Here is a 14,322-nt window from a genome sequence, read left to right on the forward strand (position 1 = left end):
CTTTAAGAGTATAAAGATGTATGCTGGAAATGAATAAAGAACTCTCTGCTTATGATCACATGGGTTGTCAGACTCTGTCCCTGCTCCTCTGCGATGCAACACCCAACATTTAAAGTCACAGTATTCAATTTTAACACAACCACAAATGCACCAGAGCATCAACATTTCCTGTTTTACAAGGCCTCTCCTTTTTTGGAACCCTTGTTTCTAAACATGCCATGCGGGATTTGAATCAAATTTCAGTGACTAATTACCATGCGGGTGGAATCACCATTACTGTGTATTCTGGGTAGTTATGTTGTTGGCTTCTTTAGGAAATGTGTGAAAAGAGGAGCACTGGGAAAGCCTCCCCCTCCCCCCCCAACACACACACATCACACTGGTGCTGCCTGAGCAGTAGCCTTGTCCAAAGTAGTGTTGCCCTGGCACCCTCAATTCAGTCCCATTGCGCATTTGCAGGATGATGCAGACTTTAATGACATGATCCCATAGTATTTTTTTCCCACAGGACCCCTTCCTTATTCAGCGCACAGGGGTTTCTGCTCTGGGGCTGGGTATTGAAGGAGTCTGTTGCCTGTAGGATCCCTGCCTCATTTCTTGCAGAGTTAACGTTGCACAGGCAATGCTCATACTGGTATTTCCTAACTTGAGAGTGCTTCACTTTGCAGCCTTTTAGTCCTCTGTGCATTTCCTAATGTTTATAGCTTGCTTTACTGAGGAGAACAGTCTCCATAACAAAGGGCTTGGTTATTTTTGTGTGTGTGCGATGTCTCCATTATTTATCTGGTCAGTGTCACTAGTGTGCACTTTACAAGACAGAGAAAGTAAGGACACTCCCTGATACAAAGCCCCTATGATCTAAGGACGACTGACACATACAAAGAAAGCAGGAGATGTAAGAACTAGGACGTTCTTTCTTTCTTCTGATGAATAGTCATCTATTGTGAATTACACTGGTCTACAATTTTTGAGAAGTCGTCTGCTTCAGAAATAAAATGTGGTATTTATTATGTATTTTGATGTGCTGAATTCAAATATGACAATTAAAACAACTGATTGGCTACTGTTTCTAAGATATTTAAGTTTTTACATTTTATGTCTATGTATATTGTGTAGATAGTAGAGTTTTAATCATAAATTGTAAACCTAGGTCTTTTCATGTGTTTATGGTTGCTTTACATGATAATTTTTCACCTGTCCTGTTTATGTAACACTTTAAAAATCAGCAAAAGGGTTATCTAACTAAAATTTATTATGAAACAAAAGGCAAAAAACTATTATGTACATAGTTTAGTCCTATTCAGTGTCTACTCAGCGCTTCTTGGCTTGTCTCTTGTATTCATTAAATGGAGCATCTCTTGTCACTGTCCAGCAATAGTCTGCAAGCATTGATGGGCTCCATTTGCCCTGATAGCATTTCTCCATTGTTGCAATGTCATGGTGAAATCTCTCGCCGTGCTCGTCGCTCACTGCTCTGCAGTTCGGTGGAAAAAAATCTAGATGAGAGTGCAAAAAATGTATCTTTAGTGACATGTTGCAACAAAGCTTTTGTATGCCTTGAGGAGGTTTTCCACCACAAACCTGTAGTTGTCTGCCTTCTTGTTTCCGAGAAAATTTATTGCCACTAACTGGAAGGCTTTCCATGCCGTCTTTTCCTTGCCACGCAGTGCATGGTCAAATGCATCATCTCAAAGAAGTTCACGAATCTGAGGACCAACAAAGACACCTTCCTTTATCTTAGCTTCACTTAACCTTGGAAATTGTCCACAGAGGTACTTGAAAGCTGCTTGTGTTTTGTCAATGGCCTTGACAAAGTTCTTCATCAGACCCAGCTTGATGTGTAAGGGTGGTAACAAAATCTTCCTTGATTCAACAAGTGGTGGATGCTGAACACTTTTCCTCCCAGGCTCCAATGACTGTCGGAGTGGCCAATCTTTCTTGATGTAGTAGGAATCTCTTGCACGACTATCCCATTCGCAGAGAAAACAGCAGTACTTTGTGTATCCAGTCTGCAGACCAAGCAAGAGAGCAACAACCTTCAAAACGCCACAAAGCTGCCACTGACGTTGGTCATAGTTTATGCACCTCAAAAGTTGTTTCACGTTGTCATAGGTTTCCTTCATATGGACTGCATGACCAACTGGAATTGATGACAAAACATTGCCATTATGCAGTAAAATAGCTTTAAGACTCGTCTTCGATGAATCAATGAACAGTCTCCACTCATCTGGATCGTGAACGATGTTGAGGGCTGCCATCACACCATCGATGTTGTTGCAGGCTACAAGATCACCTTCCATGAAGAAGAATGGGACAAGATCCTTTTGACGGTCACGGAACATGGAAACCCTAACATCACCTGCCAGGAGATTCCACTGCTGTAGTCTGGAGCCCAACAGCTCTGCCTTACTCTTGGGTAGTTCCAAATCCCTGACAAGGTCATTCAGTTCACCTTGTGTTATGAGGTGTGGTTCAGAGGAGGAGGATGGGAGAAAATGTGGGTCCTGTGACATTGATGGTTCAGGACCAGAAGTTTCATCCTCTTCCTCTTCCTCATCTGACTCAAGTGAGAATGATTCTGGTGCATCAGGAACCGGCAGTCCTTCTCCATGGGGTACTGGGCGTATAGCTCATGGAATGTTTGGATAATGCACAGTCCACTTTTTCTTCTTTGACACACCTTTCCCAACTGGAGGCACCATGCAGAAGTAACAATTGCTGGTATGATCTGTTGGCTCTCTCCAAATCACTGGCACTGCAAAAAGCATAGATTTCCTTTTCCTGTTCAACCACTGGCGAAGATTTGTTGCACAAGTGTTGCAGCATATGTGTGGGGCCCACCTCTTGTCCTGATCTCCAGTTTTGCAGCCAAAATAAAGGTGATAGGCTTTCTTAACCATAGTGGTTATACTGCTCTTTTGTGATGCAAAAGTCACTTCACCACAAACGTAGCAGAAGTTATCTGCACTGTTCACACAAGTACGAGGCATCTCTGCTCACTTTGGCTAAACAGAAATGTGTCCCTTTGCAAAATCAAACACTGACAAATAAGAGAGCATGACACTGTATGATTTCTAGAGCTGATATAGGGCAATTTGTTCAGCAGAGTGATGTAAGCTTCGTTACGATTGCATCATCCATGACTTCTCGGAATAACATGATGCAATTCATATCATGTATGACGCAATACCAGCTTCAGATTGCATCATTCATTGTTTTGCCTAAAAAGCAAGTACTGTCCAAACCACATGCAGCTGATCTGAAGTGCCGCGCAGTGCTAGGTTTTGGGTAGCAAGCCCCCTCACAATGGCAAAGAGCCTTTTCAGAACTCTGATGCAATCTTCCCTTGATGCTCATCAGCTCTGGTGGCCTTTAACCTTAGGCTCATCTCAAGCTCTTTCCACCTCTGGATGCTCTCTGCTGATTTGCTGCCTTCTCGTGGCATGCCCCATTTCTAGCCAGATTTGTCCAGTCCTTTGTTCCTGTAGAAATCAGTGTGGCTGGAACATTAGACTGGAAGAGTTTGCAACAAAAACAGTATGCAGCATTCTGGGGTTTTGAGTACTATGGCAGAGCTCTGACCTTGCTCCCGTGGGTCCTGCGCTTCTAGGCAGTTTATGCTGCCTCAGTGGCTCACTGTGATCCTCCACGTAGCCTTCTCTCTCCAGGGCCAGGGTTACAGTCTACTGAGCCCTTTTCATCATAGGCTGCAAGGAGGTTGGTGAGAGAACTCCCACAGTCTCTGTTCAGCCTCCTGTCCTGACAGGGACCTGACTTCCCCTTCCAGGAGCTGTTCCTGTAGTGGTGGGTTGGGGGGAACCCGGGCCCGCCCTCTACTCCGGGTTCCAGCCCAGGGACCCTAATGGTAGCAGTTGTTGGCAGCCGACCTTTCACTGCCAGAGTTGCTACATTTCCCTGGGACACTTCCCCACAGCTCTCCTGCTTCTCCCTTCTTCACCCTTAGCTTAGGGCTCCCTTAACCATGGTTTGAGGGTGTCTTCAGTAACCAGCCCTTCCGCCGCACTTCCTCTCCTCTGGCTCTCCCCTGCCTGACTGGAGTGAGCCCTTTGTATAGTATCAGCAGGGCCTTAATTAGAGTCAGGTGGTCACATTAGCTTAATGACCTCACCTGACTCGTTACAGGTTAATTAGAGACAGGTGTTCTCATTAGCCTGGAGCAGCCCCTGCACTGGTCAGTCAGGGAACAGAAAACTGTTAATCCAGTGGCCAGTATATCTGCCTTCTGCTACTCTGCTGTACCGAACTGGCCTGGGTCTATCACAATACATAAGCCATGGCCTCTCCGCTTTGTCGCCATTGGGGATTTCACACCAGGAATGTGTTGGATGGAAACTTCTATTTTCATTGTCTTTGGGGAACATAACGTTTTTCACTCGCTGTGGCCCAGGCAGTACGAGGAAATCCCTCAGGCTACTGCTCAAGTGGGTCCACAGTCCTGGATCATCTAGATTTCAGGAACTGAACTCAGCAGCAGCTGTTTCTTGTGCCTCCACCACACTCTTCTCTGATCTACACTTTTCTCCAGGAATGTGCATGGTTACATCCATTTGAGATGGAGATATGGATGCTGCAGTAGCTGCCAGGTCTCCTGCACTCTGACTACCTGGAAGATCAGGCATCTCCTCACCACTCACATCCTCACTGGGGCCGGAAGGCTCAACGTGAACATTTGTGTCTATGTATCTCAGGAGAGCTCCTTCCTGCTTAGACAGAAAAGCTTCCTTTGCTTTCTTGCTTTTTCTGAATGCTGCCCCAGAGGGGCGTTTTCTTCTTTCACTCATGACTGCTGTTCTGTGCCAGCTAGAGCAGCAGGGGACAAATAAGCAGGCTGGTAGCAGGGTCTGAGCGAGGGAAGAGATCAGCGTCTTAAGAGCCTACTCGGCTCCTACTACTTCAGTTGACTGCCTGTTCTCCTCAAGCGGGTTCAGGGAAGCAGCAGGAAATAGGAAGCTCCCTGACAAGCTGGTGTTAGTCCAGACTCCTGGGGGTGCTCAAGAGGTACATTAGAGGCTCCTCCTCCTCTCTCTCCCTGCAGCTCCTGTTGCTTTCTGTTATTCCCTCTCCCCGTTTCTCCTGCCTGCCTGTTATGTCTCTTGTGCCCCCTTCCTCCAGCACAGCACTCCACCAGCTCTGTGCATCTACAGCAGAGAGAAAACATATGCACCAGCACCAGACACAATTTTCTACGCTCTGGGTCCTAGTGGTGCCCTGCCACAGTTTGGCACCTGTGGCAGCCGCCTCAGTTCGCCTCCTGGTAAGGCCAGCCCTGTCCTATGGGTACGGAGAACCTAACTCCCATTGAGGTCAGCCAGGGAGGCTGGATGTGCACATTGCAGGAAATAGACGGTCAGGGCAGCATAATCCACTGAAAAAACCGTGACTTGCTAATTGCAACCCAGGCTCTCCCTGTGTGGCTCTTCGTCCTGCCTCTGTTGGCTGGAGCATGAGCAGAGCTTTCTGAGACAGCTGCTGCGGCTGTGGCCAGCCATCGAAGCGCGTTTCCCATCGTCTCTCTTCTGGCTGTGGATGTTTGACTGTAGCAGCCCCGCAGAGGTCCCGGCCTCGCTCTCTAATGTCCATTCTCCTCTTGCTTGCATGGCGCTTCTTGGACCATGGAGTAGCCTCAGGAAAACATCCCAGTTGTGGACACAGGCACCATCACCGATTCCACAAGCCAAAGTCCCCTTTGCAATCCAGGGAACCAGCCTGGGTTGTCTGGAGCGCAGGGTGTGGCCCACGGTGACTGCAGACACTGCCCCTGCTGCACAGCGACTCCTGGGACCCTCTAGCCCATCAGCACTCGGCTCTCCCGCATTCTGCTGAGCGGCTGAGATCTGGGGGAACAGAAACCCTTTGTTAGAGACGGAAAATCTCCTCCCAGGAACACTGGCTGCCAGACGCCGTCCCTGTGAAACCCCAAATGTGCAGCCCCTCGGATTCCCACAGGGGAGATCTCAGCTCATTCACTTGTCACCCGTGGCCGCAGTCTCTGACAGGGGGAATGTAGAGGGGGATTTTGCCAATCGTCCCTTCTGCAGCGCCCATAACGGGAGGAGGTTTGGCCTTGTGATGTGAGGCCTGGGTCTGAGAATCAGGGCTCCTGGAATCTGGGGCTCTGGAATGGGGTGTGGTCTAGTGGGTGGAGCTGGATTTGTTGACAGTGAGAGAGAGGGGCTTGTGCTGAAGGACCCTGGGTCAATCCCCACCAATTCCTGTGATGTCTACATGTGGCCATGATTTTACTTACCTCTCAAGGTAGGTTATTTAGCCCATTCCTGGACACACGTGTTACATCTGCTGCTGGCCACCCCTGAGATGGAGGTCCTTCATCCACACAAGGACATGGCACATCAAGGTCAATTCAGCAGCTCCCATCCGGTCTTCACCTCCGCAATGGAGGGCGAGCTCTAACCTGACCAGAGAAAGACAGGGAGGTGTTCTTCAGGAGAATCTGCTGGAGCTCCTGCATCCCCTGCTCCACCTCACACCCAGACACGCTCAGGGTTTTCCAAAGATACCACTAATCTCGGATAAACAAAGCAGCTGAGATGAGGTCAGTGTGGGTGGATTTACTGAGCAGACTGGTTCTAATGAAAGAACAGATTTCTTCCCTGCTCTAGGGAGATTCCCATAGGAAAAGTCTCGGATGGTTGGGGTGGGGGCAATGCAAACCCTCAGCCCCTTGAATAGCAGAAAATCAGGACTCAGGGAGTTAAGGGGTGTCTCTGTCCTGCTGGAGGGAGCAGATCTGGAGAGCAGGAAGAGCACTAGTGGCATTGTAGGAAAGCCAGTGACTTCTACCTGTGAAGGTGGCTGAAGCTTCTGGCAGACACTAGAGTCCCGGATCCTTACACCTCCTTTGGGGATCCTTTCCCTAGGAATAAAATAAGGACACCACACAGAGAATGACATTTGAATCCCAGGTCTGGGATCCAGGGAAAAGGGATGATCTCAGCCAGGCTACGTACCAGGAACCTGATTTTGGTCCCAAGAGCCACAATTACCCAGAGGAGGTTTTCTTCCCCATTTGCTTTCAGGTTATTTACTCACAGTATTCATTTGTCTGCTTTGCTGGGTCTCCACTCTCTGCAGCTGTTCATTGGTTTTAGTAACAGTCTTTCAGTTTTTGCTTCTGTTTCCTCTTCTTACAGGGTAGCATCTGCTTAGCACTTTTTAAAAAAAATAAAACAATTCAAAACAAAATCCTGATCCTACATGGAAGAGGAAGGTTCCTGAGAATTTGGCTGCAGAACTTTAGTGTCTGCATATTTCAGTCCCTATTATTTATTTAGGTGCAGGTCTGATGCCATCTGCACCCCCAAGAATGCCCATATGATGCACGGGGGGCCCTTAGAATACCTGTTAAAAGAGAAGAAGAGAGTGGATTAAAAGGTGGGGAAATCAACCAATGCATCAGCCCTTCTCTGCATCATTGAAGCACCAGGCATGGGAGCGAAACAGGTTAAAAATCCCCATGGTTCTTTCCCACTAGACAGACGTCAAGAAAGAAAAAGGCCTTCAGCCAATTATTTCCTTACACTCGGAAGGGGTGAAATTCAGCCCTGTGCAGACAGCCAGGGCAAGGTCTGTGCATCACAGCGGGGTTAAGTGGCACTTCACTGCCCAGGTGCTGGGAGACTTCAGTGGCACAGGTGTCCTCCTGGACTGGAACAGCCGGCTGGAATCCTGTGAGGTACAGAGCAGAGAGAGGTTTGGGCCACAACGTTCACCTCAGAGGCTGAGCTTCTACAGACTTTTGGGATGTTCCCATCTGAGGAGGAGGATTTTGGCCAGCCCCAGCTCAGAGCTTTCAGTCACTTCAACCAGTGATTCTCTGGCACAGTTGATCTAAAGCAGCTGAACTTTTCAGGCCTTGCCCCCATCTCCGACCCCCCTCCCACCTCGCATTGCCCTCTAACAGCCCTCTCCCTTCTCTCGATCCCTGCCAAGCCCAAACACAGAGCCTAGCCCACGCTCCTCCTCTCTTAGACCCTCTCCTCACACGACCCTCCCCTACCTTTGAGAGGCTGATCCCGGTGCCCTTTACCCAGCTCCTGGAGAAATCATGGCTCCTCAGGACAACCTGGGAGTGGGTGGTTCCAACCTCTGTGTGGGGTGCGTGGTTTTCCGTCTAAGCTTCACTGAGAGCCAGCATGTCTCGATTTCACAGGATGAGTGAAGTCTAGGAAGCGCTGCACTTCTTGAGGACTTCCAACTTCGTCCCATTTATCAATGGCTTCCACCTTATTTGGATCAATCATAACATCTTCTGGGGAGAGGATGTACCCCCAAAACTCTGTGGAGAGTTGGCTGGAGGTTCCGCTTTTCCAATTCTGCGTTGAAACCATGCAGCCGAAACCTCTCCAGGTTCGGATGTGCTGCGTGTGCTGCTCTGGGTTCTCCAAAAAGAGATGTATGTCACCCCAATAGATGACACTGTCCCCAAATACATCACTAATTAAGTTTTTCAAGGTCAGGGGACCGTTAGTTAGCTCAAATAGCATATCAGACCGTTAAAATGTCCATCGTGTGTTTTGAAATCTGTCTTCCATTTGTCCCTTGCCCAAATGAGCCTTAGATTGGAAATTTGTCCCTTTACCCAGCTCCTGGAGAAATCATGGCTCCTCAGGACAACCTGGGAGTGGGTGGTTCCAACCTCTGTGTGGGGTGCGTGGTTTTCCGTCTAAGCTTCACTGAGAGCCAGCATGTCTCGATTTCACAGGATGAGTGAAGTCTAGGAAGCGCTGCACTTCTTGAGGACTTCCAACTTCGCCCCATTTATCAATGGCTTCCACCTTATTTGGATCAATCATAACATCTTCTGGGGAGAGGATGTACCCCCAAAACTCTGTGGAGAGTTGGCTGGAGGTTCCGCTTTTCCAATTCTGCGTTGAAACCATGCAGCCGAAACCTCTCCAGGTTCGGATGTGCTGCGCGTGCTGCTCTGGGTTCTCCAAAAAGAGACGTATGTCACCCCAATAGATGACACTGTCCCCAAATACATCACTGATTAAGTGTTTCAAGGTCAGGGGACCGTTAGTTAGCTCAAATAGCATATCAGACCGTTAAAATGTCCATCGTGTGTTTTGAAATCTGTCTTCCATTTGTCCCTTGCCCAAACGAGCCTTAGATTGGAAATTTGTCCCTTTACCCAGCTCCTGGAGAAATCATGGCTCCTCAGGACAACCTGGGAGTGGGTGGTTCCAACCTCTGTGTGGGGTGCGTGGTTTTCCGTCTAAGCTTCACTGAGAGCCAGCATGTCTCGATTTCACAGGATGAGTGAAGTCTAGGAAGCGCTGCACTTCTTGAGGACTTCCAACTTCGCCCCATTTATCAATGGCTTCCACCTTATTTGGATCAATCATAACATCTTCTGGGGAGAGGATGTACCCCCAAAACTCTGTGGAGAGTTGGCTGGAGGTTCCGCTTTTCCAATTCTGCGTTGAAACCATGCAGCCGAAACCTCTCCAGGTTCGGATGTGCTGCGCGTGCTGCTCTGGGTTCTCCAAAAAGAGACGTATGTCACCCCAATAGATGACACTGTCCCCAAATACATCACTGATGAAGTGTTTCAAGGTCAGGGGACCGTTAGTTAGCTCAAATAGCATATCAGACCATTAAAATGTCCATCGTGTGTTTTGAAATCTGTCTTCCATTTGTCCCTTGCCCAAACGAGCCTTAGATTGGAAATTTGTCCCTTTACCCAGCTCCTGGAGAAATCATGGCTCCTCAGGACAACCTGGGAGTGGGTGGTTCCAACCTCTGTGTGGGGTGCGTGGTTTTCCGTCTAAGCTTCACTGAGAGCCAGCATGTCTCGATTTCACAGGATGAGTGAAGTCTAGGAAGCGCTGCACTTCTTGAGGACTTCCAACTTCGCCCCATTTATCAATGGCTTCCACCTTATTTGGATCAATCATAACATCTTCTGGGGAGAGGATGTACCCCCAAAACTCTGTGGAGAGTTGGCTGGAGGTTCCGCTTTTCCAATTCTGCGTTGAAACCATGCAGCCGAAACCTCTCCAGGTTTGGATGTGCTGCGCGTGCTGCTCTGGGTTCTCCAAAAAGAGACGTATGTCACCCCAATAGATGACACTGTCCAAAAAATACATCACTGATTAAGTGTTGCAAGGTCAGGGGACCGTTAGTTAGCTCAAATAGCATATCAGACCGTTAAAAAGTCCATCGTGTGTTTTGAAATCTGTCTTCCATTTGTCCCTTGCCCAAACGAGCCTTAGATTGGAAATTTGTCCCTTTACCCAGCTCCTGGAGAAATCATGGCTCCTCAGGACAACCTGGGAGTGGGTGGTTCCAACCTCTGTGTGGGGTGCGTGGTTTTCCGTCTAAGCTTCACTGAGAGCCAGCATGTCTCGATTTCACAGGATGAGTGAAGTCTAGGAAGCGCTGCACTTCTTGAGGACTTCCAACTTCGCCCCATTTATCAATGGCTTCCACCTTATTAGGATCAATCATAACATCTTCTGGGGAGAGGATGTACCCCCAAAATTCTGTGGAGAGTTGGCTGGAGGTTCCGCTTTTCCAATTCTGTGTTGAAACCATGCAGCCGAAACCTCTCCAGGTTCAGATGTGCTGCGCGTGGTGCTCTGGGTTCTCCAAAAAGAGACGTATGTCACCCCAATAGATGACACTGTCCCCAAATACATCACTGATGAAGTGTTGCAAGGTCAGGGGACCGTTAGTTAGCTCAAATAGCATATCAGACCATTAAAATGTCCATCGTGTGTTTTGAAATCTGTCTTCCATTTGTCCCTTGCCCAAACGAGCCTTAGATTGGAAATTTGTCCCTTTACCCAGCTCCTGGAGAAATCATGGCTCCTCAGGACAACCTGGGAGTGGGTGGTTCCAACCTCTGTGTGGGGTGCGTGGTTTTCCGTCTAAGCTTCACTGAGAGCCAGCATGTCTCGATTTCACAGGATGAGTGAAGTCTAGGAAGCGCTGCACTTCTTGAGGACTTCCAACTTCGCCCCATTTATCAATGGCTTCCACCTTATTTGGATCAATCATAACATCTTCTGGGGAGAGGATGTACCCCCAAAACTCTGTGGAGAGTTGGCTGGAGGTTCCGCTTTTCCAATTCTGTGTTGAAACCATGCAGCCGAAACCTCTCCAGGTTCGGATGTGCTGCGCGTGCTGCTCTGGGTTCTCCAAAAAGAGACGTATGTCACCCCAATAGATGACACTGTCCCCAAATACATCACTGATGAAGTGTTGCAAGGTCAGGGGACCGTTAGTTAGCTCAAATAGCATATCAGACCATTAAAATGTCCATCGTGTGTTTTGAAATCTGTCTTCCATTTGTCCCTTGCCCAAACGAGCCTTAGATTGGAAATTTGTCCCTTTACCCAGCTCCTGGAGAAATCATGGCTCCTCAGGACAACCTGGGAGTGGGTGGTTCCAACCTCTGTGTGGGGTGCGTGGTTTTCCGTCTAAGCTTCACTGAGAGCCAGCATGTCTCGATTTCACAGGATGAGTGAAGTCTAGGAAGCGCTGCACTTCTTGAGGACTTCCAACTTCGCCCCATTTATCAATGGCTTCCACCTTATTTGGATCAATCATAACATCTTCTGGGGAGAGGATGTACCCCCAAAACTCTGTGGAGAGTTGGCTGGAGGTTCCGCTTTTCCAATTCTGCGTTGAAACCATGCTGCCGAACCCTCTCCAGGTTCAGATGTGCTGCGCGTGCTGCTCTGGGTTCTCCAAAAAGAGACGTATGTCACCCCAATAGATGACACTGTCCCCAAATACATCACTGATGAAGTGTTTCAAGGTCAGGGGACCGTTAGTTAGCTCAAATAGCATATCAGAGCGTTAAAATGTCCGTCGTCTGTTTTGAAATCTGTCTTCCATTTGTCTCTTGCCCAAACGAGCCTTAGATTGGAAATCCTTGCAGATGAAGGTTGATGAAACCCTTTGCAGATTTCCTGTGAGCCAACAATTGTGGGATTCACAGCAGAGGGTAATGGTTTCAAATCATCACTTTGTTCAGGAGCTGATTGTCTAAAGAGAGGCGTTGCAGAATCCCACATTTCTTCTTCCCCAAAAGGGCCTGCTCTTAGGACCGGTTCTCATGACTGTACGCAGGGAGATCCACTAATTCTGGTCCCAACAATGCGTAAATACAGGGAAAAGCAACTTTCAGCCAAGGTAGTAGGTCAACAGGGCAGTCATAGTCCTGGTCTAGAGGTAACGAGTCCACATTTCTTTCCACGGTATCCATGTAATCTTGGTATTTATCAGGAACGCCACCATCAATCAAACCCTAACCCCTCCCCTTGACCCTCCCAAGCCCTACCCGTTGACCCCTTAGTCCCTCCCACCTGTCACCGGAAGTCCCGCCCCATGGGGGGGTTTAACTCCGGGGTCAAGGTGGCCACATGACTGGAAGCAAGGTGTGTCATGTGACCCCTCTAAGAACTCCTCCCACCACTCTCTACCAATCAGGATGGGTTTCATCCCAGAAGGACCACCCTGAGAGGAGATTTGACCAGTCAGGGTAAGTTCTGAGGTGGGGTGACCCATCCAGAAGTGGGTCGTGTGACCCCTCTAAGAACTCCTCCCACCGCCATCTACCAATTAGGATGGGTTTGACCCGATAGGACTGCCCTAAGAGGAGATTTTGACCAATCAGGGAGAATTCTGGGGCAGGGTGACCCGTCCAGAAGTGGGCCGTATGACCCCACTAAGAACTCCTCCCAAGGCCCTCTGCCAATCAGGGTGCAGCACCATTACCCCATAAGTCCCAGCACCGGACAGATGAGGCCATCTCTTACCAAGGACACATGGTTTAGAAATCGTGGGAAGGCTGCTGAGAGGAAACCTGGACTCCTTCACCATCCCCGTGAGAACTTCAGACTCTGTCTTCGCCCCGAGGGTCTTTGACCATCCGCGGAGAAAGCGCTACGTCAGCGACAGTCCCGAGCAGAAGGAGGGAGCGACCGAGGGGAGCCCTTCGGCCCAGCCATTGATGGATAAACCGGAACCCCAAACCCAACTGCTTGTGAGAGACCCCAATGAGCATGGTGGCCTCTCTTTGTCCACCCGCTTAGAGGTGGAATGCGATTGAGGCTCAGGGGTGTCACCGGTGGAGAAGGTGAACAGAAAAGACGTCACACAGGTAAATGAATGATTAAGAAGCAATCGCTTCTTAATGGGTAAGGAACCGGGGGTTGTGTAAATCTAAAAACAAGCAGTGGGCTGCTTACACTGTTTCTGTTATGAAAATCAACAGCTCAATGATGCCTTTCTAGACGGCCTGGAAACCCTGGACAGCGTTGCATCAAGCAGGGAAGATAACCGGGCCCACCTTGGTTTTGCTCAACACCGATACAAGTTGTTGGAGAGGACTCTGAGGATGATGGCCATGAGGTGTTTCAGAGGAGGCTTGGCATAGTAACTGAGCCAGTGCCTCGTCAAGAGCGTAAAAAAGTCACGCAGACTATTGTATGTGTTGCTGTTTATGCTGCCCTTAAGCACTGCCTGAGGGAAAAGCTTTGTAAAGAATGTGAGGGACGTGTCATAGATATCAACTGCAAGCTCCGGGGCCTATGTGCTGAGCTGGGTTTGGAAAGCTGATTAAACACCGTTATTGTCAGAGGTTCTGCTGTGCAATGTCTGTGCCTAAGCCAAGAACATTTAGCGCAAGGGGGGACCTTGTTCAATGCTGTGCAATTGAGTGGAGCCCCTGACTGTGTTTTAAAGAAAATAACCTGCTTACAGCTGGGGTGGAAAAATTGCAGGCACCTTCTGGTTCATTTTCTTTAAAACACAGTCAGGGTCTCCACTCACTTGCACAGCATTTCTCCAGTTATGGCAATCATGTGAACAAGGACATGTGTATCACGAATTGTGGGTTTTTTGCTATAAAACCTGTTGAAAAATCTCTATTCAGGGGGATGACAGTTTGATGCCCCCCCCCCCGGCATGCTCGTAATAAAGGGGCCTCGGGTGATTCTGATCCAAACACAATGCGAGGTCGTTTTTCCACGACACGGCATGATATTGGCCGTCTAGTCTGCACAAAAAGTTACAGATCCCTGCTTAAGGAAAAGACTATTTGTAAGAAATCTAAAAGGATTCAGCTAGAGAATGGTGAGGGGACAAACACGCGATAGAAAACTTGGTAGCTGTAAATTAAAAATTAAAAACCCTATTGAAAAGGGCTTTGTGACTATCCGTGTTTCTGTTCGAAGGCCTTTGGCCCTTAAGTGAGCTAGAAGTGTTAATGAAGCGTCTTGGTTTGGTTTCAAGGAGCTGTATGTCTTTTCAATCAAAAATCAATTGTGT

General features: G+C 48.5%; 1 long non-coding RNA gene across 1 annotated transcript; it reads right to left on the bottom strand.

The window, feature by feature from the left end:
* Positions 1–6,896: 6,896 nt before the first annotated feature.
* LOC123368011 lies at positions 6,897–8,103 on the bottom strand. The gene is made up of 3 exons (XR_006578665.1): positions 8,039–8,103; positions 7,560–7,707; positions 6,897–7,380 (listed from the first exon to the last, which is right to left on the bottom strand). It is a non-coding gene; the product is annotated as an uncharacterized LOC123368011 (long non-coding RNA).
* Positions 8,104–14,322: the final 6,219 nt, after the last annotated feature.

Source organism: Mauremys mutica, chromosome 4 (assembly GCF_020497125.1).
Source record: "Mauremys mutica isolate MM-2020 ecotype Southern chromosome 4, ASM2049712v1, whole genome shotgun sequence".
Classification (NCBI taxonomy): domain Eukaryota; kingdom Metazoa; phylum Chordata; order Testudines; family Geoemydidae; genus Mauremys; species Mauremys mutica.